This window comes from Cinclus cinclus, chromosome 21, assembly GCF_963662255.1.
Source record: "Cinclus cinclus chromosome 21, bCinCin1.1, whole genome shotgun sequence".
Taxonomy (NCBI): domain Eukaryota; kingdom Metazoa; phylum Chordata; class Aves; order Passeriformes; family Cinclidae; genus Cinclus; species Cinclus cinclus.
The window spans coordinates 7,657,806-7,682,609 of NC_085066.1; positions in this window are offsets into that span (position 1 = coordinate 7,657,806).

The window sequence follows — 24,804 nt, forward strand, 5'->3', positions numbered from 1 at the left end:
TTGGCAGGAAGAGACCAGCACCATGGCCACTGGGCCCATGGAAAACTGTGATGTCTGCACCACCAACACCAGTGCTGCCATGCTGGATATGCTTGAAGAAGAGGGTTTTCCCAGTGCAAACCACGTAAGCAGCCTGTGGCCAGGGTTTGATCTTCCCAGGAAGTGCTTGGCCTCCCAAGCCACTGAGGCCTGCTGGTCCCTGGAAGCCTTTGAGGCCATCACAGTGTGGTAGGAAGGGAAGAACTTTAGTTTACAGAGGGACATTTCTCCCTCTGGCACATTTCTCCCTCTGGCACATTTCCAAGTCTTCCCGTGCCTTCTTCAGGTGCCTGCCATGGTGACATACATCCACCAGTGGCTCCTGACAAATCAGCTTGCTGAGCACAGGCTGGACAAGACCCTGCTGCATCTCGCCGAGGCACATCCCACTGATGTGGTGATGACTCTCCTGCGTGTGGCCCCGTCGTGTGACAGGTATGGGGCGCACCGGCCCAGAGGGCCCAGGGCTCACCAGCCCATCACCCTGTACAGCCTGTTCCAGCTGTCTGACCAAAGGAGAGTTCCGGGGAGCTCCGGCTGCTCCCCTTTCCAGCCCTGGCATGTCAGCCCCCGAGCCTGCTGCCATGCTCCCTCCCTGCCCCTCAGGGTCCTGTCCCCACGGGGCGGGGCTGCCTGGCTGCTGCCACTGAGGGGCAGTGGGCAGAGGCAGAGCTGGCAGCCAGCTCAGCTCCCTGCTGCTGCCCAGGCCATGGTGCTGTGCCTGAGACCACCCTGAGACAGAGCTCTGACCCCACAGAGCTGCTGTGAGAATGTGGAAGACGATCGTATTTTCAAGCAGGACCGTGGAGGCAGTGCTGCCGATACTCCTGGAAGTGCTGGGCAACTGGCCAGAGCACAGCACGTGCACCTCCGACGGGGACAGAACGCGTGTCTTTGCCCTCACTGTGAGTTTCTGGAACTGGCCTTTGCTCATGCCAAGGCCGCCTCTCCAGCAGCTCTCCGCCCTCTTTCTCCCACTGCATCTCCCTGCCAGGGGTGCTGGGCTGAATCCTGGCCTAGGGGCAGCTTCAGGACCACCAGGCCCCATGCTCCCCCTGCGTCTCCCCTGGCCTCTCCCTGCCACGCTCGGGCCCTGCCGCACGCCCACCTGGGCACTGAGCGCTGTCTTGGGGTGCTTTGTCCTTTGCAGGCCACTCTGGTGATGTGGAAGATCCTCCAGGAACCCTGTGTCCCACATATAGTGACAAAGTATTTGCCCCGCCTTTTTGTGCATGTGCTCTTCCAAGTGTTCTTCAGCACTCTGGATACACCAGAGGAGATCAATGACTTCTGGAAGGCATGCCAGGAAGAACACGGCCTTGCCACCAGCCCCAACAGGTTCTCCATCCCAGTTCTTCTGGCCCCACCGTGTCCCCAGGGCAGAAGCCAGTACTCCCAGCATGACCTGAGTTTTGCTCTGCACACAGGTTTGCAGTGCGAACCCTCAAGTCCCTGCTCTGCTTTCTCCAGTGTGAGAATGTGGTGATAGAAATGGAACGCAAGCGTGGCTGGCACACACTGCTGTGTGCTGACACCCACCACTATGCCGTGGGTCTGCTGGCCAGGTGAGATCCCCTGCTCCCCACTGCCCCCGGCATTTGTGCTCTGTGCCCGGGGTGCCCCACACTGTCCCTGTGCTCGTGGGCCACAGGGCCTTGTCACCGAGGGACGAGAACTGTGTAAGTGAGTCCTGGGAGAGGTTTGTCCCCCTGGCTCACAGTCTTGGTTGTTTTTCCTTGTGCCAGGGAATTGTCCTTTGCCTCCCTACCCTTGTGTTCCCGCATCTTTGGCTACCTGCTCCGGCTTCTCAGCACGCAGGAGTCACGCTGGGATCTGCCTGCGCTGGCATTCCTTGTGGAGGTGAGCCTGATGGCCAGCGCTTCCTCCCTGAGCTGCCTCCCAGCTCTCTGCCCTCTTGCAGCCACAGCTGCCGGGGACGGTGCCCGTGCCCTGTGCTGCTGCCAGGGCCCGGCCCTGTGTGGTTCCGGGCTCCTGCCGGCCCGGTCCCCTGTCAATGCCCTGTGCCTTTCAGCTCCTGGAGTGTCTGGACAGGAGTGAATATGGTGGCAGTGTCGTGATGCTCTCATCAAGGTACCTGCGGAGCGAGTGCAGAGAGCTGCGTCGCCTGGCGCTCAGGGCCCTTCTCGAGCTCATTGACGATCCCTCACTGGTGAGAAGGGGGCAGTGGCTGAAACCGCAGTGGGGAAAGCAGCCCTTTGGCCTTGTCTGGGCTTCCCGTGCTGGAGCAGCTGCTCCCAGCTCTCCTGCCTCCCGCTTCAGCTGCCCGAGTGCTTCAGGACAGGCCTTTGGCCTCCGAGCCTGAGGCAGCAGGGTGGCCTTTCACAGCCTTGTGTTCCGCACAGGTGGAAACAGTTTCCAGCCTGACTGAAAGTCTTGTGGACCTGCTGTGGGACCAGGATGCAAAGATAGTTGGGATGACACTCATCACACTCAGCATTATATTCTTGTTCAAACACGTCCTGCTACCCAAGCCCCTCGCCGCGCAGCTGGCTGAGGCACTCTTGCCTCTCTTTGACAATGTAAGGCTCTGTGCCCAAGGCCATGACCACCGGGTGCTGCCAGGAAACTTTGTGCCCTGTGCATTTTAAGGCGGGTGCTGGGATGGGCCTGAATCAGCCAATGCTGAGCACTTTTTTTCCTTCCTTTCATACAGGATGACAGCCAGGTGCAGCAGCTCTCCATAAATCTCTTCCGAGATACCATGGATTGTTTAGTGGAAGAGAGGAAAACCGATTTGGAGATACCTGTGTGCCAGAGCATCCTCCCACTGTTCTTCCATTGCCATGATGAGAATCGGCGGGTGGCAGAGGTGAGGACTCGTGGGCTCCTGGTGTCCCACGGGCAGGAGTTTGGCTGCCTCCTGCCCTGGCACCTCCTGGGCTGCAGCCTCCTCCCCCAGGCCTTGGCACAGGGACATGGGCCCTCTGGCGTGAACTGCGGTGCCACCCCCACATCTCTGCTGCTCTCCAGGCCTCTCGGGAAACACTGGCTTGTGCAGCCCAATTCCTGAAGAAGACGAAACTCAAAAAGCTGGTGACGGAAGAGCAATTCTGGAAGTTCGCTGAATGCCTGGTAAGGACGGCCTGGAAGCTCCAGGCTCAGGCTGGAGAAGCCCCCTGAGCGCGGTGCTCACTGTGTGGGGCTGGCAGCTGTGGCCGTGCCCAGTGCTGCAGCCAGGGGCCGCACGGGCTCTTCTCCAGGCTCCTGCGGCCCCGAGCCGGGTGCCAACGCAGCCCCGGCCCAGCGGGGCCGCGGGGAAGGGTGGCCCCGTGGCTCCCCGTGCAGCACCCGGCCTGCAGCCACCTGCAGAGCCCAGTGCCAGCGGCTGCTGCCGGCACCTCAGGGCAGTGCCTGCCAAAGGGGCAGAGCCTGGGGTCCCAGCCCTTCCTTCCCTTCCCTCCCACCGCTCTCTCCAGCTAGCACAGGACAGGAGTCGAGTGGCCGAGCACCTGCGCCAGGCGCTGCCATATCTGCAGAGCCCCCAGGAACCCCTGCGAGAGGCGGCCATCAGGTTCATCGGTGAGCCACCAGCCCACGGTCCCTCCCCGCCCAGCTCAGCTTGGCCCCTGCCTCGGCTGCTGCCCCGGCAGCGCCATCCGGGCCCGGCGCCGCAGAGTCCCGGTTGCCCTCGGTGCTTCTGCCGCCCTCTCGCAGCCGTGCCCTTGGGCATCAGGATGCTGCGAGGGCCCGGGCTGAGCCCTGCCGGGCCAGGAGGGCGAGTGGCCACAGGGCTGGTAGCGCCGCTGGCAGGGAGCTGTGCTGCAGGGGGCAGCCCTTGACAGGCTCTGTGTTCCCAGGGATGGCCGGACAGTACCTGAGGGGGCAGGAGGAAGAGCTCCAGCTCATCTGTGAGGGTGAGTGAGGGCAGCGCGCTGTCAGCGGGGGCTGGCAGGAGGAGCTGCAATCCCTGCCCCAGCTGCGGAGGGCTCTGCTCCCTGTGCAGACGGGAGTGGCGTGGGCAGAGCACTCCGAGATTTCAGAGGCACCCGGGGGATTTGCGGCCAGCAGTTTCCGCTTGATCCCGTTAATCCTTGGCCATGGCTGGAGTGAGCCAGGATGGCCCTGGCCCAGGGGTCACCCCAGGTCCCCTCAGATCCAGGATCTGACCGTGGCTGCATTCCTCTCTCTTCCAGCCCTTGAACACATGACAGATGACATAAGTGGCTCCGTGTCAGAACTCGCTCTTCAGACATTGTATGTCCTCCGGGCACTACAGAACGGGCAAGATTCCACCTTCCAGAGGCTGCAAGATCAGCTCCGCTGGGCATGGAAGGCACGGCCTCGTATGTCAGGCCTCAGCTGGCTGCGCTGCAGGAGCTCTGCAGAGAGATGATCTGGGAGGCTCTGCCTGCTGGGGCCACCTGAGCCAGCGGGGATTGTCTTTTCCTTCAAGACTGGCCTTTTTTCTTTTTGTTTGACTTTAGTAAAGAGAGATAGGACGTGTTAGAATTGACAGACTGCCAGAAGTTTTCTTTTGCTGCCCAGGCTTTGCAGGGCAGCAGGGAAGAGGGGGAGAAGGGTGCTTGTGCTCAGCAAGCTGCCCAGGCATGCAGCGTTGCAGGGAAAAGGGCCTGAGACCCCTTGGCCTTCGGTGCTTCCGATGAAGCCTCTGTGCTGGCGACAGAGCGGGTGGGCAGGGGCTGGAGCTGCGGGGATCCCTGCGAGACCGCTGCCTGGAGATGGCCATGAACCCTGTCCCAGCCAGGAACCACCATCGGTGTCCCACTGCCCGGGTGTTGCTGTCTGCATTGCTGAGAGCTCCGTGGTTCCTCTTGCTCGGGCTCCTCTGGAGCTCCTGTGGGGCTGCAGCACTGCTGCCGGGCAGGTTGGCGTGGCTCGGGGAGACCCTGAGCGGCCGGGGCGCTGGCAGGCCGTGAAGGGATGAGGGGCTGTGGAGGCCCTGATGGGACAAGGCAGTGGGAAGGCACAAGGGGGATGCCGGAGGGAGTGGGTGCCAGGAGGCTACAAGGGGGCAGGAGGCAGCTGAGGGGCAGTGCTGGGAAGCCCTGAGGAACTGGGTGTCAGAGCCCATGAGCAGCCCCTGGCCAGCAGCCTCCTTCCTGACACGCGGCTGCTCTGGCGCTCTCCCAAAGCCTCTCCCAGGCCTGTGACAGAAGCCTCAGCGGCAGGGTGGGGACACTGCCCAGGTGCCCAGGCTGGGCTGCCTGGGGACAAGGAGGGCAAGGCTCCCATGCTGGGGGACGGGACAAGGTTGGCTCTTTGTCCACTGGCCGAGGCATGGAACTGTGGTTTCTTCAGTTACATTGCCTGCCTTTAGGCAAGCCTTTCTGATGCCTCCAGAAACCTTGCACTGGCCCCTGGTAGGATTACAAAAGATACTTACTTTACTCAAGCTCCCGGTACAAATCGTTGAGTCTTCTGAGTCCCTCAGGCCATTCAAGAACGTAGCTGTGCTATCAGGATTGCGGGCAGGTCTGGGTCACCAACACGTGGCCATGGATTTGGGCACGATATACTCTCAAAGGATGATTACGTTCCCAGCTACCCCTCCAACTTGATTGGTTAATGTTCCTGATGGCCTGCAATAGCCCAAGAACGAAATTCAATTCTCAAAAGCACATCCTCTATGAGACCTGTTCCATGTACCAAACGCACGACCAGTGCGATTCATTATTCTAGTTGCCCAGGAGTTGGCACGTGATGATGGTCTTCTCATCTGCGCCTCACAGAAGAAGGGGACTCTGGTGCACTAGGTTACAGCCTCCCACATGAATTTACATAGTGCCAAAATCCTGGCAGGAATCACACGAAAAGGAATTCGCACCCTGCTTGTTAGAAAGGTCACAGATGCGCGTGGTCACTGCAGTAATCTCATCTACAAGAGGTCTGTGAGTTTCAAATTTACAAGCCATCGAGATGTTACTTCCAGGTGGGACAAGCAAGGCGGGCTCGGAGTCAGGTCTTCCTCAATCTTCAGCAGCTCGTCATTAATCCTTAAAACGGCACAAAGTGTTTTCACCTTTTCAATCCCGTTTAGCTCCTTAGGTCCCGAATATCTTGGAGTGTTCCATCCACCAGGATCTTGCAGGCCAAGGAGATCTTGATGGTAGTGACAGTCACCTGTGACTGTGGCTTGCATTCTGCTTAGGAGTACCAGGAAGACGGCAGTCATGTGAAACACATCTTGGTTTCTGCTGTTCTTTCTCAGGTCTGGTTTTGGACTCCACTTGCCTTTTGCAGATGTCTTTTGATTCTGGAATAAGGTATGCAAGAGGTTAACGCTTTCAGCTTTAAAGGCTGTAGAAGTGATTCAAAGTATCAAATAGAGTTCCTTCCATTTTGCCATAAGACAGTTTCCCTCGGGGGATTTTACGTATATCTGGTCCCCAGGCTGGATTTGGGGTGAGGAGCATCCTCTTGCTCATGTGCTCGAGATGTGTTGATCACTTTGCTGCAGCTGTTGTGTTAGTTGGACCACATAGTCCTGGAGATGCCCCTCTGCAACCCGGACAGTATCTTCCCCCTGATACTTACGCTGATCTGGTGTTCCAGACAGTCTTTCAAAGGCGTTCAGCTTTGCTTTTGTTCTTGATCTTACTCAAATCTGCAATGAAGCCAAAGCTAGGGGCCAAGGTGTGCTGGCCTCTAATCCAGTTTTGACTATCTGCTGCTGTATCAGATAATTCATCTTTTCCACCTGGCCACTGGCCTGAGGCAAACACAGCATGTGTAGGGGCCACTTGATTCGGGAGATTGCTGCAAAACTGCTGTGCAATATCTGCTTGGAAATGCGCTACTCGATCGGAGGAGATGTCTAAAAGCCCTCTGGACCGGGGTGTTATGTCGTTTAACAAAATGTTGCTGAATTCTTTGGCTTTATTTGTTTGAGCTGGGAATGCCTCAGGTCACGCTGAGAAGGTATCAGTTAATACTAAGAGTTCTTTACACACACACCCCCCCCCGGTTCTGGGGAACTCAGAAAAGTCATTTTGCCAGTGTAGTCCAGGGAGGGTCTTGTCCCTTGGCTATTGTGCCAAGCTCAGCGCTAGCCCTAGTTTGCAGATTGCTTTCTGACATGTTATTTCACAGCCTTGGGTTGCCTGCTTTACACCGGAATACACCTTGCATCTTACTGTTGTCCTTATCAAGTAATTAAGTAAGGCATCCCCTTCCCAGTGTGTACTGGATTATGTCCATCCTTAATTCATTTTCATAATGCTCTTTCAGGCATAAGCGCCTCTCCCTGAGGAGTGGCAAAAACATGATGGTTTTGTTCTGTGCACAGATTCTTTGCTAATTCTAGATCTCTCTGAGTATACAGTACATATCATTGTCATATTGTTCCTTACCTTCCCGAATCACTGCCTGAATCTCACACGGCTTTGTTCTGCTCCTCTTTTTGCAGCCTGGTCAGCCAAGCCGTCACCTCTCTTGGGCTCTGTTTCTCCTTTCTGATGTCCTTGGCACTGCCTAATGGCAACCTCTTGAGGTAGTAGTACTGCCTCCAGCAACTTCAAGATTGCCTCAGAATGCCTTATCTGTTTTCCTTGAGCTGGAAGTAGTCCTTTCTCTTTCCAAGCTGCTTCGTGGGTGTGTATTACTCTGAAGGCGTACTTGGAATCTGTTCATCTCTTGAACCTTTTTCCTCAGGCTGGTCAGAGGGCACGGGTTCAAGTGACTCTCTCTGCCTTCTGAGCTGACTCGTAGAGCTAGGGCTTCTATCGCCTATTCCTCCGTGCTAATTGGAAATCCTGATTTTTGTTGATTGGCTCTTTCAAAGCCGCTCCCACCTGTGTACTGAGATTCTGCTCCTGCAATTGGGGTTTCTTTAAGATCTGGCTGGCTGCAATAAAGGGGACTTAAAGGTTTGGATACAGGCATGTTACAAAGCTTCCTTGTCTCTCTGGTGAGTCACCAGGAATGGCTGCTGGATTAACTAGAGAAGAGATTCGTTTTGGAATACCATGTTGTTCTACCAAATGTGCAAGCTATTTTATGGGATCCTGAGGCTGAAAGCCAATGGCCACCCTTTTGCTCAAGAATTGCTGCCACTGAATGTGAGATAAACGCGGTGATTTGTTGACCTAGAGTGAATGTCTAGGCTCCTGAAACGTTTGAAACAAGAGCAGCAAGTGCTGGCAGAGGAAAAGGGAACACAGGCTTGAGCACACTCCCTTCCTTACTTGAACATAGGCAAGGAATAAACAATGTTGCAGAGAAAGACTTAACACAGGCTCACACCCACACTATGATACCAGCCTTAATAAAAGGTTTAAAGCAGCTCCCAGTGCAAATTCCAGTTAGCGTGCCGCTGCCAGGCTCTGGCACTCTAACCCACGGCCCGTGCAGGGAACCAGGGGGTCTCGTGGAGGGTGGGAAAGCTCTGCGGAGGGATGGGGACAGCTGGGGGTCCTGGCGGGCTGTTGAGAGCTTCTGTGCGGCTCTTTAGGGGGGTTGGTGTTGGTGGTCATCTTGGGGAAGGAGTTGTCTGGAAGGTGAGAGGTCTAGGCTGCAATTTGAGTGTGTTTGAAGGCAGCATCTGTGGTTTGGCACAGCTTTGGCTATGGAGGGCAGAAGGAAGAGCTGTGATTTTTCCTCTTGGTGGGCCTGATTGTCCTTCAGGGAAGTAGAGGGGACAGCTGTACTTTATGGGCCCCTTTGCTATCTGTACCAGGAGAAGGATTAGCCGACTTGCAATCCAGTCCTTCGCTTAGGCTAACCTTGGACCACTGAGTGGATTTTCATGCCTCGTGAGCTTTTATTCCTTCACAGAACTATGATATTATCATCTCTTTATTGAACACCATTTGCAAACCAAACAATGGCCTTTTATATATACATATATTTTATTTTTGCTTCTGTGTAGTGTTGTTTTTTAAAGCGACTCTCAAGGGATGACGTTAAGGCAAGTGAGTTGCTGCTTTGAGATGGCAAGCAAAGTTCCAAATGTCAAATGCCATTCTCAAGCCATGCCAGTGAATTTGGGAAGTTTGTAGCTTTTTGCAAGTACTTGAGTTGAGCAACTGGGAAGGAAAGCTTTCCTGAATTGAGGATTCTTAAATGGCCTGAGTCCCCAGAGCAGGGCAGCATTTGCTTAAGATTCCACACACTCCTAAACATTTCTGTCGGGTGACTTAGACACTTGTGGTGAGGGATTCCTTCCAAGTGGACCACTTTAGGAGGGCTGGGGGCAGCCCCAGGGCAGGTGGCAGTGAGTGCAAGGGCCCTTTGTGACACGGTGCAGCATGGTCACCATGGCATGGAACAGGACAGGGTGTCAAAGGACCCTTTGTGACATGGGGTGACATAGGAGCCGGCGGTGACAAGGCCACGCCACAGTGCTCGGAGCACGCGACGGGACAGGACGCGCCAGAGCGGTGCTGTGAGGAGACCCCGCACAGCCCGCTCGTTCGTCTCTGACCCGGAGCTTTTCCGAAGTGCTATTCCTGCAGGCGACCTCGAGGCCGCACTGCAGGACTTCTTGCCTCTCAGCTTTCCTGAGGCATCTCCCTAGAAGCTGCCCCCAAGGCCAGACTCTGGCATGGCGGGCAGATTTCTCAACCTGTTCAAAGTGTTCAGGGCAATAAAAAGGAGAGGCTCGAGAGTTGCCCCAGCTCAAGAGCCTGAAGAGTCACAGCCATTCCAGCCAATGCAGGATGGTGAGTGGCAGAGCTGGGCAACAGGGCTGATGCCTGCTTCCAGCTTGGCCCCATCCCATCCCATCCCATCCCATCCCATCCCATCCCATCCCATCCCATCCCATCCCATCCCATCCCATCCCATCCCATCCCCTGGCGACATGCCCAGGGACAGGACAAAAGATGGGCCAGGCAGACACCCCGCAGCGGCCGTGCTCCATCCCTTGGGGCATCCCTGGGCTGGCAGGACAGTGCTGGGCTGGGCTGTGTTCTCCAGCCTCTCCTGCAGCCCCTCAGCTCTGCCTGTGCTCGCTCTTTGCCAGGTGCAGCCATGGACCAGACAAAAGAGCAGGAACCCACCTGTGGATTCCACGGAACTGTGCAGGTACCTGCAGCCATCCCCACCTGGGCTGGGCCTGCTGTCACTACTCCGCCCAGCGCAGCTCTTTGGAGCAGTCCATGGAATATCTGTCTCTTCCTGCCCTTCACTCCCGTCCCGCATTAACAAATTCATCAAATGCATTTGGCAGGAAGAGACCAGCACCATGGCCACTGGGCCCATGGAAAACTGTGATGTCTGCACCACCAACACCAGTGCTGCCATGCTGGATATGCTTGAAGAAGAGGGTTTTCCCAGTGCAAACCACGTAAGCAGCCTGTGGCCAGGGTTTGATCTTCCCAGGAAGTGCTTGGCCTCCCAAGCCACTGAGGCCTGCTGGTCCCTGGAAGCCTTTGAGGCCATCACAGTGTGGTAGGAAGGGAAGAACTTTAGTTTACAGAGGGACATTTCTCCCTCTGGCACATTTCTCCCTCTGGCACATTTCCAAGTCTTCCCGTGCCTTCTTCAGGTGCCTGCCATGGTGACATACATCCACCAGTGGCTCCTGACAAATCAGCTTGCTGAGCACAGGCTGGACAAGACCCTGCTGCATCTCGCCGAGGCACATCCCACTGATGTGGTGATGACTCTCCTGCGTGTGGCCCCATCGTGTGACAGGTATGGGGCGCACCGGCCCAGAGGGCCCAGGGCTCACCAGCCCCTCACCCTGTACAGCCTGTTCCACTGTCTGACCAAAGGAGAGTTCCGGGGAGCTCCGGCTGCTCCCCTTCCCAGCCCTGGCATGTCAGCCCCCGAGCCTGCTGCCATGCTCCCTCCCTGCCCCTCAGGGTCCTGTCCCCACGGGGCGGGTCTGCCTGGCTGCTGCCACTGAGGGGCAGTGGGCAGAGGCAGAGCTGGCAGCCAGCTCAGCTCCCTGCTGCTGCCCAGGCCATGGTGCTGTGCCTGAGACCACCCTGAGACAGAGCTCTGACCCCACAGAGCTGCTGTGAGAATGTGGAAGACGATCGTATTTTCAAGCAGGACCGTGGAGGCAGTGCTGCCGATACTCCTGGAAGTGCTGGGCAACTGGCCAGAGCACAGCACGTGCTCCTCCGACGGGGACAGAACGCGTGTCTTTGCCCTCACTGTGAGTTTCTGGAACTGGCCTTTGCTCATGCCAAGGCCGCCTCTCCAGCAGCTCTCCGCCCTCTTTCTCCCACTGCATCTCCCTGCCAGGGGTGCTGGGCTGAATCCTGGCCTAGGGGCAGCTTCAGGACCACCAGGCCCCATGCTCCCCCTGCGTCTCCCCTGGCCTCTCCCTGCCACGCTCGGGCCCTGCCGCACGCCCACCTGGGCACTGAGCGCTGTCTTGGGGTGCTTTGTCCTTTGCAGGCCACTCTGGTGATGTGGAAGATCCTCCAGGAACCCTGTGTCCCACATATAGTGACAAAGTATTTGCCCCGCCTTTTTGTGCATGTGCTCTTCCAAGTGTTCTTCAGCACTCTGGATACACCAGAGGAGATCAATGACTTCTGGAAGGCATGCCAGGAAGAACACGGCCTTGCCACCAGCCCCAACAGGTTCTCCATCCCAGTTCTTCTGGCCCCACCGTGTCCCCAGGGCAGAAGCCAGTACTCCCAGCATGACCTGAGTTTTACTCTGCACACAGGTTTGCAGTGCGAACCCTCAAGTCCCTGCTCTGCTTTCTCCAGTGTGAGAATGTGGTGATAGAAATGGAACGCAAGCGTGGCTGGCACACACTGCTGTGTGCTGACACCCACCACTATGCCGTGGGTCTGCTGGCCAGGTGAGATCCCCTGCTCCCCACTGCCCCCGGCATTTGTGCTCTGTGCCCGGGGTGCCCCACACTGTCCCTGTGCTCGTGGGCCACAGGGCCTTGTCACCGAGGGACGAGAACTGTGTAAGTGAGTCCTGGGAGAGGTTTGTCCCCCTGGCTCACAGTCTTGGTTGTTTTTCCTTGTGCCAGGGAATTGTCCTTTGCCTCCCTACCCTTGTGTTCCCGCATCTTTGGCTACCTGCTCCGGCTTCTCAGCACGCAGGAGTCACGCTGGGATCTGCCTGCGCTGGCATTCCTTGTGGAGGTGAGCCTGATGGCCAGCGCTTCCTCCCTGAGCTGCCTCCCAGCTCTCTGCCCTCTTGCAGCCACAGCTGCCGGGGACGGTGCCCGTGCCCTGTGCTGCTGCCAGGGCCCGGCCCTGTGTGGTTCCGGGCTCCTGCCGGCCCGGTCCCCTGTCAATGCCCTGTGCCTTTCAGCTCCTGGAGTGTCTGGACAGGAGTGAATATGGTGGCAGTGTCGTGATGCTCTCATCAAGGTACCTGCGGAGCGAGTGCAGAGAGCTGCGTCGCCTGGCGCTCAGGGCCCTTCTCGAGCTCATTGACGATCCCTCACTGGTGAGAAGGGGGCAGTGGCTGAAACCGCAGTGGGGAAAGCAGCCCTTTGGCCTTGTCTGGGCTTCCCGTGCTGGAGCAGCTGCTCCCAGCTCTCCTGCCTCCCGCTTCAGCTGCCCGAGTGCTTCAGGACAGGCCTTTGGCCTCCGAGCCTGAGGCAGCAGGGTGGCCTTTCACAGCCTTGTGTTCCGCACAGGTGGAAACAGTTTCCAGCCTGACTGAAAGTCTTGTGGACCTGCTGTGGGACCAGGATGCAAAGATAGTTGGGATGACACTCATCACACTCAGCATTATATTCTTGTTCAAACACGTCCTGCTACCCAAGCCCCTCGCCGCGCAGCTGGCTGAGGCACTCTTGCCTCTCTTTGACAATGTAAGGCTCTGTGCCCAAGGCCATGACCACCGGGTGCTGCCAGGAAACTTTGTGCCCTGTGCATTTTAAGGCGGGTGCTGGGATGGGCCTGAATCAGCCAATGCTGAGCACTTTTTTTCCTTCCTTTCATACAGGATGACAGCCAGGTGCAGCAGCTCTCCATAAATCTCTTCCGAGATACCATGGATTGTTTAGTGGAAGAGAGGAAAACCGATTTGGAGATACCTGTGTGCCAGAGCATCCTCCCACTGTTCTTCCATTGCCATGATGAGAATCGGAGGGTGGCAGAGGTGAGGACTCGTGGGCTCCTGGTGTCCCACGGGCAGGAGTTTGGCTGCCTCCTGCCCTGGCACCTCCTGGGCTGCAGCCTCCTCCCCCAGGCCTTGGCACAGGGACATGGGCCCTCTGGCGTGAACTGCGGTGCCACCCCCACATCTCTGCTGCTCTCCAGGCCTCTCGGGAAACACTGGCTTGTGCAGCCCAATTCCTGAAGAAGACGAAACTCAAAAAGCTGGTGACGGAAGAGCAATTCTGGAAGTTCGCTGAATGCCTGGTAAGGACGGCCTGGAAGCTCCAGGCTCAGGCTGGAGAAGCCCCCTGAGCGCGGTGCTCACTGTGTGGGGCTGGCAGCTGTGGCCGTGCCCAGTGCTGCAGCCAGGGGCCGCACGGGCTCTTCTCCAGGCTCCTGCGGCCCCGAGCCGGGTGCCAACGCAGCCCCGGCCCAGCGGGGCCGCGGGGAAGGGTGGCCCCGTGGCTCCCCGTGCAGCACCCGGCCTGCAGCCACCTGCAGAGCCCAGTGCCAGCGGCTGCTGCCGGCACCTCAGGGCAGTGCCGGCCAAAGGGACAGAGCCCGGGGTCCCAGCCCTTCCTTCCCTTCCCTCCTACTGCTCTCTGCAGCTAGCACAGGACAGGAGTCGAGTGGCCGAGCACCTGCGCCAGGCGCTGCCCTATCTGCAGAGCCCCCAGGAACCCCTGCGAGAGGCGGCCATCAGGTTCATCGGTGAGCCACCAGCCCACGGTCCCTCCCCGCCCAGCTCAGCTTGGCCCCTGCCTCGGCTGCTGCCCCGGCAGCGCCATCCGGGCCCGGCGCCGCGGAGCCCCGGTTGCCCTCGGTGATTCTGCCGCCCTCTCGCAGCCGTGCCCTTGGGCATCAGGATGCTGCGAGGGCCCGGGCTGAGCCCTGCCGGGCCAGGAGGGCGAGTGGCCACAGGGCTGGTAGCGCCGCTGGCAGGGAGCTGTGCTGCAGGGGGCAGCCCTTGACAGGCTCTGTGTTCCCAGGGATGGCCGGACAGTACCTGAGGGGGCAGGAGGAAGAGCTCCAGCTCATCTGTGAGGGTGAGTGAGGGCAGCGCGCTGTCAGCGGGGGCTGGCAGGAGGAGCTGCAATCCCTGCCCCGGCTGCGGAGGGCTCTGCTCCCTGTGCAGACGGGGGTGGCGTGGGCAGAGCACTCCGAGATTTCAGAGGCACCCGGGGGATTTGCGGCCAGCAGTTTCCGCTTGATCCCGTTAATCCTTGGCCATGGCTGGAGTGAGCCAGGATGGCCCTGGCCCAGGGGTCATCCCAGGTCCCCTCAGATCCAGGATCTGACCGTGGCTGCGTTCCTCTCTCTTCCAGCCCTTGAACACATGACAGATGACATAAGTGGCTCCGTGTCAGAACTCGCTCTTCAGACATTGTATGTCCTCCGGGCACTACAGAGCGGGCAAGATTCCACCTTCCAGAGGCTGCAAGATCAGCTCCGCTGGGCATGGAAGGCACGGCCTCGTATGTCAGGCCTCAGCTGGCTGCGCTGCAGGAGCTCTGCAGAGAGATGATCTGGGAGGCTCTGCCTGCTGGGGCCACCTGAGCCAGCGGGGATTGTCTTTTCCTTCAAGACTGGCCTTTTCTTCTTTTTGTTTCACTTTAGTAAAGAGAGATAGGATGTGTTAGAATTGACAGACTGCCAGAAGTTTTCTTTTGCTGCCCAGGCTTTGCAGGGCAGCAGGGAAGAGGGGGAGAAGGGTGCTTGTGCTCAGCAAGCTGCCCAGGCATGCAGCGTTGCAGGGAAAAGGGCCCGAGACCCCTTGGCCTTCGGTGCTTCCGCTGAAGCCTCTGTGCTGGCGACAGAGCGGGTGGGCAGGGGCTGGAGCTGCGGGGATCCCTGCGAGACCGCTGCCTGGAGATGGCCATGAACCCTGTCCCAGCCAGCAACCACCATCGGTGTCCTCCTGTCCGGGTGTTGCTGTCTGCATTGCTGAGAGCTCCGTGGTTCCTCTTGCTCGGGCTCCTCTGGAGCTCCTGTGGGGCTGCAGCACTGCTGCCGAGCAGGTTGGCGGGGCTGGGGGAGACCCTGAGCGGCCGGGGCGCTGGCAGGCCGTGAAGGGATGAGGGGCTGTGGAGGCCCTGATGGGACAAGGCAGTGGGAAGGCACGAGGGGGATGCCGGAGGGAGTGGGTGCCAGGAGGCTACAAGGGGGCAGGAGGCAGCTGAGGGGCAGTGCTGGGAAGCCCTGAGGAACTGGGTGTCAGAGGCCATGAGCAGCCCCTGGCCAGCAGCCTCCTTCCTGACACGCGGCTGCTCTGGCGCTCTCCCAAAGCCTCTCCCAGGCCTGTGACAGAAGCCTCAGCGGCAGGGTGGGGACACTGCCCAGGTGCCCAGGCTGGGCTGCCTGGGGACAAGGAGGGCAAGGCTCCCATGCTGGGGGACGGGACAAGGTTGGCTCTTTGTCCACTGGCCGAGGCATGGAACTGTGGTTTCTTCAGTTACATTGCCTGCCTTTAGGCAAGCCTTTCTGATGCCTCCAGAAACCTTGCACTGGCCCCTGGTAGGATCACAAAAGATACTTACTTTACTCAAGCTCCCGGTACAAATAGTTGAGTCTTCTGAGTCCCTTAGGCCATTCAAGAACGTAGCTGTGCTATCAGGATTGCGGGCAGGTCTGGGTCACCAACACGTGGCCATGGATTTGGGCACGATATACTCTCAAAGGATGATTATGTTCCCAGCTACCCCTCCAACTTGATTGGTTAATGTTCCTGATGGCCTGCAATAGCCCAAGAACGAAATTCAATTCTCAAAAGCACATCCTCTATGAGACCTGTTCCATGTACCAAACGCACGACCAGTGCGATTCATTATTCTAGTTGCCCAGGAGTTGGCACGTGATGATGGTCTTCTCACCTGCGCCTCACAGAAGAAGGGGACTATGGTGCACTAGGTTAGAGCCTCCCACATGAATTTACATAGTGCCAAAATCCTGGCAGGAATCACACGGAAAGGAATTCGCACCCTGCTTGTTAGAAAGGTCACAGATGCGCGCGGTCACTGCAGTAATCTCATCTACAAGAGGTCTGTGAGTTTCAAATTTACAAGCCATCGAGATGTTACTTCCAGGTGGGACAAGCAAGGCGGGCTCGGAGTCAGGTCTTCCTCAATCTTCAGCAGCTCGTCATTAATCCTTAAAACGGCACAAAGTGTTTTCACCTTTTCAATCCCGTTTAGCTCCTTAGGTCCCGAATATCTTGGAGTGTTCCATCCACCAGGATCTTGCAGGCCAAGGAGATCTTGATGGTAGTGACAGTCACCTGTGACTGTGGCTTGCATTCTGCTTAGGAGTACCAGGAAGACGGCAATCATGTGAAACACATCTTGGTTTCTGCTGTTCTTTCTCAGGTCTGGTTTTGGACTCCACTTGCCTTTTGCAGATGTCTTTTGATTCTGGAATAAGGTATGCAAGAGGTTAACGCTTTCAGCTTTAAAGGCTGTAGAAGTGATTCAAAGTATCAAATAGAGTTCCTTCCATTTTGCCATAAGACAGTTTCCCTCGGGGGATTTTACGTATATCTGGTCCCCAGGCTGGATTTGGGGTGAGGAGCATCCTCTTGCTCATGTGCTCGAGATGTGTTGATCACTTTGCTGCAGCTGTTGTGTTAGTTGGACCACATAGTCCTGGAGATGCCCCTCTGCAACCCGGACAGTATCTTCCCCCTGATACTTACGCTGATCTGGTGTTCCAGACACTCTTTCAAAGGCGTTCAGCTTTGCTTTTGTTCTTGATCTTACTCAAATCTGCAATGAAGCCAAAGCTAGGGGCCAAGGTGTGCTGGCCTCTTGTCCAGTTTTGACTATCTGCTGCTGTATCAGATAATTCATCTTTTCCACCTGGCCACTGGCCTGAGGCAAACACAGCATGTGTAGGGGCCACTTGATTCGGGAGATTGCTGCAAAACTGCTGTGCAATATCTGCTTGGAAATGCGCTACTCGATCGGAGGAGATGTCTAAAAGCCCTCTGGACCGGGGTGTTATGTCGTTTAACAAAATGTTGCTGAATTCTTTGGCTTTATTTGTTTGAGCTGGGAATGCCTCAGGTCACACTGAGAAGGTATCAGTTAATACTAAGAGTTCTTTACACACCCCCCCCCCCCCCCCCCCCCCCGGTTCTGGGGAACTCAGAAAAGTCATTTTGCCAGTGTAGTCCAGGGAGGGTCTTGTCCCTTGGCTATTGTGCCAAGCTCAGCGCTAGCCCTAGTTTGCGGATTGCTTTCTGACATGTTATTTCACAGCCTTGGGTTGCCTGCTTTACACCGGAATACACGTTGCATCTTACTGTTGTCCTTATCAAGTAATTAAGTAAGGCATCCCCTTCCCAGTGTGTACTGGATTATGTCCATCCTTAATTCATTTTCATAATGCTCTTTCAGGCATAAGCGCCTCTCCCTGAGGAGTGGCAAAAACATGATGGTTTTGTTCTGTGCACAGATTCTTTGCTAATTCTAGATCTCTCTGAGTATACAGTACATATCATTGTCATATTGTTCCTTACCTTCCCGAATCACTGCCTGAATCTCAGCACGGCTTTGTTCTGCTCCTCTTTTTGCAGCCTGGTCAGCCAAGCCGTCACCTCTCTTGGGCTCTGTTTCTCCTTTCTGATGTCCTTGGCACTGCCTAATGGCAACCTCTTGAGGTAGTAGTACTGCCTCCAGCAACTTCAAGATTGCCTCAGAATGCCTTATCTGTTTTCCTTGAGCTGGTAGTAGTCCTTTCTCTTTCCAAGCTGCTTCGTGGGTGTGTATTACTCTGAAGGCGTACTTGGAATCTGTTCATCTCTTGAACCTTTTTCCTCAGGCTGGTCAGAGGGCACGGGTTCAAGTGACTCTCTCTGCCTTCTGAGCTGACTCGTAGAGCTAGGGCTTCTATCGCCTATTCCTCCGTGCTAATTGGAAATCCTGATTTTTGTTGATTGGCTCTTTCAAAGCCGCTCCCACCTGTGTACTGAGATTCTGCTCCTGCAATTGGGGTTTCTTTAAGATCTGGCTGGCTGCAATAAAGGGGACTTAAAGGTTTGGATACAGGCATGTTACAAAGCTTCCTTGTCTCTCTGGTGAGTCACCAGGAATGGCTGCTGGATTAACTAGAGAAGAGATTCGTTTTGGAATACCATGTTGTTCTACCAAATGTGCAAGCTATTTTATGGGATCCTGAGGCTGAAAGCCAATGGCCACCCTTTTGCTCAAGAATTGCTGCCACTGAATGTGAGATAAACGCGGTGATTTGTTGACCTAGAGTGAATGTCTAGGCTCCTGAAACGTTTGAAACAAGAGCAGCAAGTGCTGGCAGAGGAAAAGGGAACACAGGCTTGAGCACACTCCCTTCCTTACTTGAACATAGGCAAGGAATAAACAATGTTGCAGAGAAAGACTTAACACAGGCTCACACCCACACTATGATACCAGCCTTAATAAAAGGTTTAAAGCAGCTCCCAGTGCAAATTCCAGTTAGCGTGCCGCTGCCAGGCTCTGGCACTCTAACCCACGGCCCGTGCAGGGAACCAGGGGGTCTCGTGGAGGGTGGGAAAGCTCTGCGGAGGGATGGGGACAGCTGGGGGTCCTGGCGGGCTGTTGAGAGCTTCTGTGCGGCTCTTTAGGGGGGTTGGTGTTGGTGGTCATCTTGGGGAAGGAGTTGTCTGGAAGGTGAGAGGTCTAGGCTGCAATTTGAGTGTGTTTGAAGGCAGCATCTGTGGTTTGGCACAGCTTTGGCTATGGAGGGCAGAAGGAAGAGCTGTGATTTTTCCTCTTGGTGGGCCTGATTGTCCTTCAGGCAAGTAGAGGGGACAGCTGTACTTTATGGGCCCCTTTGCTATCTGTACCAGGAGAAGGATTAGCCGACTTGCAATCCAGTCCTTCGCTTAGGCTAACCTTGGACCACTGAGTGGATTTTCATGCCTCGTGAGCTTTTATTCCTTCACAGAACTATGATATTATCATCTCTTTATTGAACACCATTTGCAAACCAAACAATGGCCTTTTATATATACATATATTTTATTTTTGCTTCTGTGTAGTGTTGTTTTTTAAAGCGACTCTCAAGGGATGACGTTAAGGCAAGTGAGTTGCTGCTTTGAGATGGCAAGCAAAGTTCCAAATGTCAAATGCCATTCTCAAGCCATGCCAGTGAATTTGGGAAGTTTGTAGCTTTTTGCAAGTACTTGAGTTGAGCAACTGGGAAGGAAAGCTTTCCTGAATTGAGGATTCTTAAATGGCTTGAGTCCCCAGAGCAGGGCAGCGTTTGCTTAAGATTCCACACACTCCTAAACATTTCTGTCGGGTGACTTAGACACTTGTGGTGAGGGATTCCTTCCAAGTGGACCACTTTAGGAGGGCTGGGGGCAGCCCCAGGGCAGGTGGCAGTGAGTGCAAGGGCCCTTTGTGACACGGTGCAGCATGGTCACCATGGCATGGAACAGGACAGGGTGTCAAAGGACCCTTTGTGACATGGGGTGACATAGGAGCCGGCGGTGACAAGGCCACGCCACAGTGCTCGGAGCACGCGACGGGACAGGACGCGCCAGAGCGGTGCTGTGAGGAGACCCCGCACAGCCCGCTCGTTCGTCTCTGACCCGGAGCTTTTCCGAAGTGCTATTCCTGCAGGTGACCTGGAGGCCGCACTGCAGGACTTCTTGCCTCTCAGCTTTCCTGAGGCATCTCCCTAGAAGCTGCCCCCAAGGCCAGACTCTGGCATGGCGGGCAGATTTCTCAACCTGTTCAAAGTGTTCAGGGCAATAAAAAGGAGAGGCTCGAGAGTTGCCCCAGCTCAAGAGCCTGAAGAGTCACAGCCATTCCAGCCAATGCAGGATGGTGAGTGGCAGAGCTGGGCAACAGGGCTGATGCCTGCTTCCAGCTTGGCCCCATCCCATTCCATCCCATCCCATCCCATCCCATCCCATCCCATCCCATCCCATCCCATCCCATCCCATCCCATCCCATCCCATCCCATCCCCTGGCGACATGCCCAGGGACAGGACAAAAGATGGGCCAGGCAGACACCCCGCAGCGGCCGTGCTCCATCCCTTGGGGCATCCCTGGGCTGGCAGGACAGTGCTGGGCTGGGCTGTGTTCTCCAGCCTCTCCTGCAGCCCCTCAGCTCTGCCTGTGCTCGCTCTTTGCCAGGTGCAGCCATGGACCAGACAAAAGAGCAGGAACCCACCTGTGGATTCCACGGAACCGTGCAGGTACCTGCAGCCATCCCCACCTGGGCTGGGCCTGCTGTCACTACTCCGCCCAGCGCAGCTCTTTGGAGCAATCCATGGAATATCTGTCTCTTCCTGCCCTTCACTCCCGTCCCGCATTAACAAATTCATCAAATGCATTTGGCAGGAAGAGACCAGCACCATGGCCACTGGGCCCATGGAAAACTGTGATGTCTGCACCACCAACACCAGTGCTGCCATGCTGGATATGCTTGAAGAAGAGGGTTTTCCCAGTGCAAACCACGTAAGCAGCCTGTGGCCAGGGTTTGATCTTCCCAGGAAGTGCTTGGCCTCCCAAGCCACTGAGGCCTGCTGGTCCCTGGAAGCCTTTGAGGCCATCACAGTGTGGTAGGAAGGGAAGAACTTTAGTTTACAGAGGGACATTTCTCCCTCTGGCACATTTCTCCCTCTGGCACATTTCCAAGTCTTCCCGTGCCTTCTTCAGGTGCCTGCCATGGTGACATACATCCACCAGTGGCTCCTGACAAATCAGCTTGCTGAGCACAGGCTGGACAAGACCCTGCTGCATCTCGCCGAGGCACATCCCACTGATGTGGTGATGACTCTCCTGCGTGTGGCCCCATCGTGTGACAGGTATGGGGCGCACTGGCCCAGAGGGCCCAGGGCTCACCAGCCCCTCACCCTGTACAGCCTGTTCCAGCTGTCTGACCAAAGGAGAGTTCCGGGGAGCTCCGGCTGCTCCCCTTTCCAGCCCTGGCATGTCAGCCCCCGAGCCTGCTGCCATGCTCCCTCCCTGCCCCTCAGGGTCCTGTCCCCACGGTGCGGGTCTGCCTGGCTGCTGCCACTGAGGGGCAGTGGGCAGAGGCAGAGCTGGCAGCCAGCTCAGCTCCCTGCTGCTGCCCAGGCCATGGTGCTGTGCCTGAGACCACCCTGAGACAGAGCTCTGACCCCACAGAGCTGCTGTGAGAATGTGGAAGACGATCGTATTTTCAAGCAGGACCGTGGAGGCAGTGCTGCCGATACTCCTGGAAGTGCTGGGCAACTGGCCAGAGCACAGCACGTGCACCTCCGACGGGGACAGAACGCGTGTCTTTGCCCTCACTGTGAGTTTCTGGAACTGGCCTTTGCTCATGCCAAGGCCGCCTCTCCAGCAGCTCTCCGCCCTCTTTCTCCCACTGCATCTCCCTGCCAGGGGTGCTGGGCTGAATCCTGGCCTAGGGGCAGCTTCAGGACCACCAGGCCCCATGCTCCCCCTGCGTCTCCCCTGGCCTCTCCCTGCCACGCTCGGGCCCTGCCGCACGCCCACCTGGGCACTGAGCGCTGTCTTGGGGTGCTTTGTCCTTTGCAGGCCACTCTGGTGATGTGGAAGATCCTCCAGGAACCCTGTGTCCCACATATAGTGACAAAGTATTTGCCCCGCCTTTTTGTGCATGTGCTCTTCCAAGTGTTCTTCAGCACTCTGGATACACCAGAGGAGATCAATGACTTCTGGAAGGCATGCCAGGAAGAACACGGCCTTGCCACCAGCCCCAACAGGTTCTCCATCCCAGTTCTTCTGGCCCCACCGTGTCCCCAGGGCAGAAGCCAGTACTCCCAGCATGACCTGAGTTTTACTCTGCACACAGGTTTGCAGTGCGAACCCTCAAGTCCCTGCTCTGCTTTCTCCAGTGTGAGAATGTGGTGATAGAAATGGAACGCAAGCGTGGCTGGCACACACTGCTGTGTGCTGACACCCACCACTATGCCGTGGGTCTGCTGGCCAGGTGAGATCCCCTGCTCCCCACTGCCCCCGGCATTTGTGCTCTGTGCCCGGGGTGCCCCACACTGTCCCTGTGCTCGTGGGCCACAGGGCCTTGTCACCGAGGGACGAGAACTGTGTAAGTGAGTCCTGGGAGAGGTTTGTCCCCCTGGCTCACAGTCTTGGTTGTTTTTCCTTGTGCCAGGGAATTGTCCTTTGCCTCCCTACCCTTGTGTTCCCGCATCTTTGGCTACCTGCTCCGGCTTCTCAGCACGCAGGAGTCACGCTGGGATCTGCCTGCGCTGGCATTCCTTGTGGAGGTGAGCCTGATGGCCAGCGCTTCCTCCCTGAGCTGCCTCCCAGCTCTCTGCCCTCTTGCAGCCACAGCTGCCGGGGACGGTGCCCGTGCCCTGTGCTGCTGCCAGGGCCCGGCCCTGTGTGGTTCCGGGCTCCTGCCGGCCCGGTCCCCTGTCAATGCCCTGTGCCTTTCAGCTCCTGGAGTGTCTGGACAGGAGTGAATATGGTGGCAGTGTCGTGATGCTCTCATCAAGGTACCTGCGGAGCGAGTGCAGAGAGCTGCGTCGCCTGGCGCTCAGGGCCCTTCTCGAGCTCATTGACGATCCCTCACTGGTGAGAAGGGGGCAGTGGCTGAAACCGCAGTGGGGAAAGCAGCCCTTTGGCCTTGTCTGGGCTTCCCGTGCTGGAGCAGCTGCTCCCAGCTCTCCTGCCTCCCGCTTCAGCTGCCCGAGTGCTTCAGGACAGGCCTTTGGCCTCCGAGCCTGAGGCAGCAGGGTGGCCTTTCACAGCCTTGTGTTCCGCACAGGTGGAAACAGTTTCCAGCCTGACTGAAAGTCTTGTGGACCTGCTGTGGGACCAGGATGCAAAGATAGTTGGGATGACACTCATCACCCTCAGCATTATATTCTTGTTCAAACACGTCCTGCTACCCAAGCCCCTCGCCGCGCAGCTGGCTGAGGCACTCTTGCCTCTCTTTGACAATGTAAGGCTCTGTGCCCAAGGCCATGACCACCGGGTGCTGCCAGGAAACTTTGTGCCCTGTGCATTTTAAGGCGGGTGCTGGGATGGGCCTGAATCAGCCAATGCTGAGCACTTTTTTTCCTTCCTTTCATACAGGATGACAGCCAGGTGCAGCAGCTCTCCATAAATCTCTTCCGAGATACCATGGATTGTTTAGTGGAAGAGAGGAAAACCGATTTGGAGATACCTGTGTGCCAGACCATCCTCCCACTGTTCTTCCATTGCCATGATGAGAATCGGCGGGTGGCAGAGGTGAGGACTCGTGGGCTCCTGGTGTCCCACGGGCAGGAGTTTGGCTGCCTCCTGCCCTGGCACCTCCTGGGCTGCAGCCTCCTCCCCCAGGCCTTGGCACAGGGACATGGGCCCTCTGGCGTGAACTGCGGTGCCACCCCCACATCTCTGCTGCTCTCCAGGCCTCTCGGGAAACACTGGCTTGTGCAGCCCAATTCCTGAAGAAGACGAAACTCAAAAAGCTGGTGACGGAAGAGCAATTCTGGAAGTTCGCTGAATGCCTGGTAAGGACGGCCTGGAAGCTCCAGGCTCAGGCTGGAGAAGCCCCCTGAGCGCGGTGCTCACTGTGTGGGGCTGGCAGCTGTGGCCGTGCCCAGTGCTGCAGCCAGGGGCCGCACGGGCTCTTCTCCAGGCTCCTGCGGCCCCGAGCCGGGTGCCAACGCAGCCCCGGCCCAGCGGGGCCGCGGGGAAGGGTGGCCCCGTGGCTCCCCGTGCAGCACCCGGCCTGCAGCCACCTGCAGAGCCCAGTGCCAGCGGCTGCTGCCGGCACCTCAGGGCAGTGCCTGCCAAAGGGGCAGAGCCTGGGGTCCCAGCCCTTCCTTCCCTTCCCTCCCACCGCTCTCTCCAGCTAGCACAGGACAGGAGTCGAGTGGCCGAGCACCTGCGCCAGGCGCTGCCATATCTGCAGAGCCCCCAGGAACCCCTGCGAGAGGCGGCCATCAGGTTCATCGGTGAGCCACCAGCCCACGGTCCCTCCCCGCCCAGCTCAGCTTGGCCCCTGCCTCGGCTGCTGCCCCGGCAGCGCCATCCGGGCCCGGCGCCGCGGAGTCCCGGTTGCCCTCGGTGCTTCTGCCGCCCTCTCGCAGCCGTGCCCTTGGGCATCAGGATGCTGCGAGGGCCCGGGCTGAGCCCTGCCGGGCCAGGAGGGCGAGTGGCCACAGGGCTGGTAGCGCCGCTGGCAGGGAGCTGTGCTGCAGGGGGCAGCCCTTGACAGGCTCTGTGTTCCCAGGGATGGCCGGACAGTACCTGAGGGGGCAGGAGGAAGAGCTCCAGCTCATCTGTGAGGGTGAGTGAGGGCAGCGCGCTGTCAGCGGGGGCTGGCAGGAGGAGCTGCAATCCCTGCCCCAGCTGCGGAGGGCTCTGCTCCCTGTGCAGACGGGAGTGGCGTGGGCAGAGCACTCCGAGATTTCAGAGGCACCCGGGGGATTTGCGGCCAGCAGTTTCCGCTTGATCCCGTTAATCCTTGGCCATGGCTGGAGTGAGCCAGGATGGCCCTGGCCCAGGGGTCACCCCAGGTCCCCTCAGATCCAGGATCTGACCGTGGCTGCGTTCCTCTCTCTTCCAGCCCTTGAACACATGACAGATGACATAAGTGGCTCCGTGTCAGAACTCGCTCTTCAGACATTGTATGTCCTCCGGGCACTACAGAACGGGCAAGATTCCACCTTCCAGAGGCTGCAAGATCAGCTCCGCTGGGCATGGAAGGCACGGCCTCGTATGTCAGGCCTCAGCTGGCTGCGCTGCAGGAGCTCTGCAGAGAGATGATCTGGGAGGCTCTGCCTGCTGGGGCC